Source organism: Cynocephalus volans, chromosome 3, assembly GCF_027409185.1.
Source record: "Cynocephalus volans isolate mCynVol1 chromosome 3, mCynVol1.pri, whole genome shotgun sequence".
In the NCBI taxonomy this organism is placed as follows: Eukaryota; Metazoa; Chordata; class Mammalia; order Dermoptera; family Cynocephalidae; genus Cynocephalus; species Cynocephalus volans.
The window spans coordinates 103,725,400-103,734,722 of NC_084462.1; positions in this window are offsets into that span (position 1 = coordinate 103,725,400).

Below are 9,323 nucleotides of genomic sequence, written 5' to 3' on the forward strand. Positions count from 1 at the left end.
TGTGTCACCCTCTTAAAAAGTGTCTTCCAGGCTAGACAGGTTCCTCCTCTGCTAGATTCCTGCATCCTTATCAGTCACCATTTCCTGGAGAAACAGAACTCTTAGTCCATTTTTGGTTGCTATAACAATACCTGAGACTGGGTAATTTATAAAGAAAAGAAATTGATTTACAGTTCTGGAGTCTGGGAAGTCCAAGACTGAGGAATGGGCATCTGGTAAAGGCCTTCTTGCTGCATCATAATACAGAGGAAGACATCACATGATGAGAGGCAAGGGTGTGGGTATCAGCTCAGGTCTCTTTCTCTTATAAAACCACTGGTCCCATCATGGGGGCCCCACCCTGGTGATTTTATCTAATCCTAATTACCTCCCAAAGTCCTCACCTCCAATCAACATATTAATTTGGGGATTGTTGCCAACACATGAAATTTGGGGGATATTTTCAAACCAGAGCAGGGACAATGGTAGATCAATGGGCTGCTGGATCATCGGGTACCATTGATTTTCTGTTGGAAGAGGGACCAGGCAGAAGCCAGAAGTCACTCCTATCTATACTTCCTCCCCACCCTCTATACTCTACTTGCTTACATCCTTTCCTGTATCCTCAAGAAGAGAGCAGTCAGCATTCTCAGAGACACAAGGGGATACCCTAGTCAAGACTTGTTTATTTCTGTTATGGGCTGAATGTTTGTGTCATCCCCAGATTCATATGTTGAAGCCCTAACCTGCAGTGTGATGGTATTTGGAGATGGGGCCTTTGGGACTTTCACCAGACACCAAATCTCCTGGTACCTCGATCTTAGACTTCCCAGTCTCGAGAACTATGAGAAATAAATTTCTGTTGTTTAAGCTACCCAGCATATGGTATTTTGTTATAGCAACCTGAGAAAACTAAGATGATTTCTTAGATGTTTTTAGAGAAGATTCTATAGCTTTCTTTTACCTCCTATTTAAGGGAGTGCAGGTTTCTGTATATCTTGTGTTTTCCACGGTAGTTGCAATATTTTTATAATTTCATTTTTTCAATTAATGCAATTCATAAATGCAGTTACACATAATTAGTTTTTTATGCCTTTAATATTTTAACATAAATTAACCATATTAGGAGGAGTTATTAACTGACTCAAACCCAAAAGTAATAATAGTTATATATAAATTACTATGTAATTAAATTAAACATAACCACCAAGGTTGAGGGTTCAATCCCTGTACCAGCCAGCTGCAAAAAAAAAAAAAAAATTCTGTATCTCATTGAAAGTTACTTGTATGTGGATATTTATAACCAAGGAGCTGTGTGGGAGTCAGTGGATGGAAAATTGCTAAGAGGAAACATCAGGGTTAAGGGGAATTCTGGCTAAACTGATCCAGCAGGATTCTTGCTAAAACTGGACTAAGCAGAGATGAACACAGAAGCCCCAAGTCAGGGCCTAGTTGTGAAGACAGTTCAGAGGGGTCTGATTAGTTAGCTCAATGGAGAGAATCTTTGTCAGCAGTCTGAGTCAGAGATTCTGTTATGTGCAAAAATACCCCACCGTATTAAGAAAACTTCCAATAGAAGTTTTCTGTTGCTATGTAACAAATTGCCCCAAATTTAGTGGCTTAAGACAGCACCAATTTATTATCATAGTTTCTGTAGGTCAGAAGTCCAGACACACTTAACTTGGTCCTCTGATCAGGGTAAAATCAAGCTGTTGGTTGAGCCATGTTCTCCTCTGGTGGCTTGACAAGGGAAGGATCTGATTCCAAACCCACTTAGTGTTTGGCAAAATTCATTTCTTTGAGACTATAGAATTCACGGCAGCTTGCTTCTTAAAGCTAGCACCAGAGACAGTCTCTGGTTACTTGAGTCTCTAACCTCTATTTGAAGGGGCTCACCTCATTATGTCAGGCTTACCCAGGATAATACTCCTTTTGATTAACTCAAAGTCAAGCAACTAGGGTCCTTAATTACATCTATAAAATCCATTCGCCTCTGCCAAGTAATGTAACATGATCGTGGGAGGTATATTTCATCACCTTTGCCATATTCTGTTAGAAGCAAGTCACAGATTCTGCCTGAACGCAAGCGGAAGGGATATATAATGACTGCATACTAGGAGGTAGGGTTCCTGGTACTAATCTAAGATTTCTTCACCACAGTTTAATGATTCAGGGTCCAAGATGAAAACTGACTTCCCATTGAGGAGAAATATACTAATTCTTCCTAAGTAAAAAGTAAAACTTTCTCTTGCTCAGAGTTTATTGTTTAACCATTTCATATTCGCAACTACATGAACTATAATCAAATGCAGATATGAACATATGCTCTTAGAGCATAACAAAGAGAACAATTAAGTTAACCATGATGACTCAAGAGGGACTTTCCTAAAGAGGGTCATTTGAATTAGATCTTGATGAATGAGTAGCAGTTAGCAAAGAAGTTGTAGAGAAACAAATCAGAAATAGGAGCACATAGTCAAAGACTGGAGAAAGTTAAAGAGGGTATGAACACACCCATGTGGTCTGGTTGCCGGAAAGAGAATGGCAGGAGACAAGACTGGGGAGAGAGACAGAGGGATATTGTGCAAATCCTTTGAAGCATTCCAGATAATTTGTATGTGTCCCTACCTCTAGAAAAGTGTAAGCAGGAGTCAAAGATATGTAGTGTTCAATGAAGCCCTGGTTATGATTCAGAATGAGCTAGAGTGGAGAGAGAATTAGGAGGCCTCACAATGGTTCAGGTGGGAGGTGCTGAGGGCTTAGACTAAGTCTCAGGGAGATATTGAGGGAGAAAGGAAAGGAATTGCACTAAGGAGGTATTTCTGATGTATAACTTATTATGCCTCATGGCCTGCTTAAGGCAATTGGGCTGGTCTGGAAAGAATGCTTCAGAAGCCTATGCCCTAACTGACTAAATGTTATTGGACCACAAGGGCTGTGTCACCTTGCATACCACTGATTTTGAAATTGCCCGTTACTCTGTCTGAACCCTCCCTAAAAGTCGTATAAACCTCCAGCTTTCCTTGGTTTGGGGGAACTGATCTGGTTCAGCCTCCCCTCCACATTAGTGAAATAAAGCTTTTGGCTGAAATGGTGCCTGGCTCGGGGGTCTCTCTCTCTTCTCTGTCTCATTGAAGTTAACATAACTGGTGGAATTTAGAAACTGGTTGGATTGTATTGGGTTGAGTGAGAAGTAGAGAGGGAATGTAATCGAAAGTTCCCAAACTTTTTATGGGGACTCTTTCTGAATGTAGAAAAATGTCACACATTACTCAGGGAGGCTTAACCTTTTTTATGGCACAAAATCCTTCTCAGAATAATATTTATAAGTGACTAAAAATGTTATTTTTTTAAAAAAATAATGTTTTTAATGACTAATGTTTAAGAAGACTAATATGCTAATTTTAAATGACTAATATTATAAAGGAGACCAATTGTATTAGTTTCCTAGGGCTGCTGTAACAAAGTACCACAAACTGGGTGGCTTAAAATAACAGAAATTTTTTGTGTCACAAAGGCTAGAAGTGTAAAATCAAGGTGTGGGCAGGGCCATGTTCTCTCAAGGCTCTAGGGAGGAAACCTTTTTGGCTTCTTCCTATTTGGTATTGCTGGCAATCCTTGATGTTTCTTGGCTCGTAGCTGCACTACTCCAATCCCTGCCTCCATCTGCACATAGCCATCTCAGCTGTGTGTCTGTGTGTCTTTTCTCTCTCCTTTTTTTCTGCTGGCTGGTGCGATGATTAAACCCCAGACCTTGGTGTTATCAGCACCACGCTCTAACCAACTGAGCTAACCAGCCAGCTTCTCCTCTTTGTATAAGGACACAAGTCATGTTGGATTAAGAGTCCAACCTACTCCAACATGACCTCGTTTTAACTAACTTAAATGACCTATTTCCAAATAAGGTCACATTTTGAGATTCTGGGAAGGACATGTGATTTTTTATGGTGGAGGGAACACTATTCAACCCATTTTACCAATTATATTGAAATATAGTTATCAAAATATTTTTACAAATTGTGATATGGTAAGAGATGTCCTTTAATTAATGCATTCAATAATTCAAATGTGGTGGTGGCTCTAAAAGCTACCATAATTTTAAGTAGGGATGAATATGAATGATATATCAGGACCTTTGCAACTGTAATCTACCTAATAATTATATATAATTTATTGACAAAGTCATAGGTACTGCTAATACTTCTGTAGTTTCTTGCCTATGTTCATAATACAAATGCCAATTTTGGTTAGAGGTTAGTAAGAATAAAGATGGAATATTTTCTTCCTATCCCAGTTTGTAGACCCCCTGACTTCAATCCTGAACTCCCATTGCTATAATCTGAGTGATTGTATCCCCTCAAAATTCATATGTTGAAAATTAATCCCCAAATGTGAGGCTGTTTGGAGCTGGGTTGGGAGGTGATTAGGTCACTAGGGCAGAGCCTTCATGATGACATTAGTGTCCTTGTAAAGAGGCCTGAGGGAGGTCCTTTGCCCTTCCTTCATGTGAGGACACAGCAAAAAGACATCCATCTCTGAGGAAGCGGGATCTTGTCAGAAACTGTCTGCCGGTACCTTAATCTTGAACTTCCCAACCTCCAGAACTGTGCAAAATAAATTTCTGTTGTTTATAAACCACAAGTCTATGATATTTTGTTATAGCCCCCCAAATGGACTAAGACACCCATGCCCCAAGAATAAGAAATTGTGCCCTACGTAAGAGCAGTTTTTCCTTTGATATTTGTATTTGTGGTCTGTACTCTAGATCTCTGCCCAATATCTATTTCCACCTTCTTTTCATAATAGTTGGGTAGTGGCTGCTCATCTAATCACAGTATTCCACTTCTCTCTCCTTGAAGATTGTTGTGGTTGTGTGACAGTTTTTGGCTGAAAGCTATTGCTAGCCCAAATGGTGCTTTTGTGTGGAATTAAAAAAAGGTGCCACTTCCTCTGGGCAGGTGCAGTGCTGTGGCAATATGCATAGCTTGGCAGTAGAGGGCCTCTATTCACCCCTTCTGCCGCATGCCCTTTTGCAGCGCACAACATGTACCACTGTGGGTAGCAGCCCTATTCTGGCCTGGGGAAGAGTGTATACAACTTCTGGATCTTGCTCTTTTAAGGAGAATTGTGGATCCTCTCTTTCTCTCTTACCTCAGGTTAAGCCGTTGCTGAAGGATCAAGATGGATATAACCTGTGTCCTGGACACCATTGATCTACTATACTAGCCTTGGACTGTCTACCCAGGTTGTTATAAGAGAAAAATAAACTACTATTTTGTTTAAGTCACTGTATTTTGGGGTATTTTCTTGTTCTTTAAGAGTTTTATCTAATAATTAAAAATTTTATTTTAAAAGATATTCAAAAATCAGTAAAATGTCTCATGTATAAACCAATAAAACTATATCTTTACGATTCTCACTTTTTTACAGTTTTAAATTTAAACAGATAAGAACTCCAACTGGCAAAATAGAGTGAAAAACTTGAACTAACCCATGTTCTTCTTCTTTGTCTTTGCTATCATTATGCTCACATTCTTTATCTCAAATCTGCTATTAAATGTAGTACCACAGGGGCTGGAGACACAATCAGCACCTGAAGTACTCTGAAAGGGTTTTTGAATCTTTGCAAACTTATTCTCTAAATAAATGGGAGCAGGTCTGACTCTGCTTGCGTGAGGGGCAACTGTATAACTGGGAGTTCTTTGAGCCAATTCCATGTAGAATATAATATTTATTAAAGGATAATTAATAAAAATGTCCACTTTAAAGCTTAAGTAAAAATTATTCAAACTCAAAAGTAACCACAGCAATGGTCTACAACTTGCCCCAGTAGGATACTTTTTTTGGAGTAGTATTTAGTCACTGACATTGTTTAGAATTACTGATGCATAGTGGCATTAAAACGCTGACAGTAAGTTTTGTTATTGTTTTTAAATTCTCTATTGACAATGCATCTGGGGCTGATACCCTCTGTCAGCCTGCCCTTGGTATCCCCCTGACTCCATGATCTCTTGGGCGCTTGCTCCACAGGTAGAGAACTACTGGCCTAGCTTGGGAGACCAGGAGGATTTGGGGTTGGGAGGTACCAGCCAGATCTGGGTGGCAGTGTCTAGTAGGTCTTTAAAAATGGGGATCTGGACCTCAGAGATGGAGATAAACATTTTGGAGAAGTCGATGTGTATGATTGAGAAACTGAAATCAAGAATGTGTCTCCCATGTACTTTTGGGATCAGATATATTTCTCTTTATTTCAGAGGTGCCTTAAATCAGGAGGGAATTCTGACAAACCATTTTGTTAGTTTTTGTTTTAATTGAAACTATTAACTATAAAAATTATTGAGTGAGTCCTATATACTAGGCACCATGCTTAGTGCTGGGAATACATATATGGGCAAGTTAAATACGGTCTGTGTTGAGGTTGTAAAACTTAGGTTCCAGTTTCCTCATCTCATCTTATTCTTGAGTCAGGATTTATACTGGACCATTTATTTATCTTAACCATTTATAAAAATCTCAATAAGGCATATGCTCGCTTAATAACAAGCTGGGCTCTTTTATAGGTAGCTAACAGGGTGGACTTCTCCTTGGCAGGGCTAGCGCATTTTTTCTGTCTTCATTCTAGGTTCACCAAGAATGTTTTTGTAGGGATTAGAGATTGGGAAAAAATTACAGTTAAACTTTATTTTCAACATAGTCGAGAATATTCAAGATAGGCTTGAAATGAGAAATGAAGCTTTTAAAAGGGAACTTACTGCATAAGGGCACAAGTGAGCAAAGGAGGAGAAGTGATTCCATTTCCGTGGTCCTGAGTGTACCATACGGCTGAGTGTACCTATGTCAGATAAATGTTTTCTGGTGTTTGAGAGTCTTGAATTTTTTAAAAAGCAATAATTGGCATAGATTCTTGGATACCCTGTTTCTCCATGAGTCACTCAAGTCCAGGGGCCCGAAATAATGGCCATTAATCACTGTACCTGAGTGACTGCTGTGAGGTCTGCATTTGCAGTGAACTTTATAGAATACTAGGCCAGTAAATAAAATACTATCTTTTATATTGACGAAGGTACTACTGCTGTCTGAGCTATTTTTTCCAGCCTTGCGGTTAGATTTTCACTACTCCTTCCAATGAGTAATTGTACAAATTTGAGTTGCCAGAGTGAGGTCGGTGGTACAGAATCAAGTAAATAGTCTTGAAATTGGCATCACAAAGCAGTTCATGGGGCTGTTGTTCAGCAGTTCCTTTGCTTACAGCATGCGCACAGCCACCCATCTCTACATCTGCTGTGTAATTTTAGCTGCCTCTGGAGCCATTCCCACTCACCACTTCGTCGTCCTGAGCTTTTCTGTTTTTCTTGTGGTTATTAAAGAGTTCTGTTTCCTGCCTTTGTCTTTTCCTGTCAGAAATAACATTTAAGTTTTGATGAATGATCTAAGAGCAAGCAGTGGAGCATGCGAGAGAAGTAGATTAGGGACTGTGTGCGAGAGGGGGGTTTGGAGGTGCTGATGGAAGGATGTGTGAAGAAGCAAAGCAGAGCCTGTGTTCAGGTATTAGTCATATCCAGAGGACCAAGCACAATGCATGGCATAAAGTAAGTGCTTCATAATTATTGGTTGAATGCAAAGTAATATTTATTGTTTTTTCATGCCATAATCCACAAAGTCTTTTGTTTGCTTACAATCAGAACACATAATATAGAATATGAGTAAGATCAAAGAATTAGAACCAGGAAAAATATAAATAATGATAAGCAATTAAGATACTATATTCAGTAAGAGATAAATTTATTTGATTTCCTGTCATAAGTAGTCATAAATCAGCTTTATTGAGGTATATTTTACACTGTATTTTTTTTAACTTTTTTATTTTGAATCAATTATAGATTCACAGGAGGTTTCAAAAATAGTATAGAGAAGTCCATGTACCCTTCTCTCAGTTTCCCACAATGGCTACACCTTACATTACTATAGTATAATATCAAAACCAGGAAATTTACATTGATGGAATGTGAGTGTATAGTTCTATGCCATTTTGTCACATCTATAGGCTCATGAAGTCACCACCACAATTAAAATGCAGAACTCTCGTTCACCACAAAGATCTCCTTTGTTTTACCTCTTTATATCACACCTTTTCCTCTCCTCCCCACCATCCCTGACTCCTGGCAACCACTAATCTGTTTTTCATCACTGTAATTTTGTCACATCAAAAATATTATACAAATAGAATCATACAGCATGTGACTTTTTTTTGGTCCTTTTGAGATTGGCTTTTTTTACTTTTTTCACTTGCCGTTGAGATCCATGTGTTTTAATATTACATTCCTTTTTATTGCTGATTAGGATTCCACGGAATGGCTGTATCACAGTTTATTTAACTATTCACATAGTAAGGGACATTTTGATTGTTTCCAGTTTTTGGCTTAGGAATAAAACTACTGTTAACATTTGTACACAGGTTTCTGTATAGATGTAAATTTTCACTTCTCTGGGATAAATGCCCAGGTGTGTGATTACTGGGTTGTATGGTAGTTGCATGTTTAGTGCTATAAGAATCTGCCCAAATATGGTCATCCATTTTACATTCCCACTAGCATAATCCAGTTGTTCCACATCTTCGCCAGCATTTGGTAATGTCACTATTTTTTATATTAGCTGTTTTAATAGGTGTGTAGTTAGATCTCATTGTGGTCTTAATTTGCATTTCTTTCCTGGCTAATGATGTTGAACATTTTTTCTGTCTTTGGTTTTCCATCTTCCTTTTTCAAAGACTTTCTTCCTCCTGAGCTATGATAATTAACTGAGACCACAGTTAAATTCTCATACTTAGTCCTAAGTAATATCCTTCTTCTCTTTACTCTCCTTGTGAAGGTGGTTATTTTTTGTAAAAGTTCCTGTGTTCCCCTGCACTCTAGCATTTCCTGAACACTAATAAGGCTGTTTATGACAAAGTATTTTCTGAATAGAAGCCCTATGTTTGGAGACATAGCCTCCAGGTGACAGAAATGTTACTGTGAAGGCATTCATTCCTGTTCTGAATACACATCACTAGGTCTTTTTGGCTCTGTAACTGGATATTACAGTTTATTTTATACCTTAAGGCACAGGTTGGCATTGGTAAGAAGCTCTGTATTGTAATACTTAGGTGCTAGGGTCTGGAATCAGACCAATACAGATTTTAATTCCTGGTTTTGCCACTACGGAACTTTGTTATTGGACAAGTTATTGAAGCTCTCTAAGCTTTAGTTTTCTAATATACAAAATGAGGATAATAATGGCAAATACCTTACAGAGTTGTTGTGAAGATTATCCACGTGTTTCAGTTATGAATATCTGTTGCTGTGTTA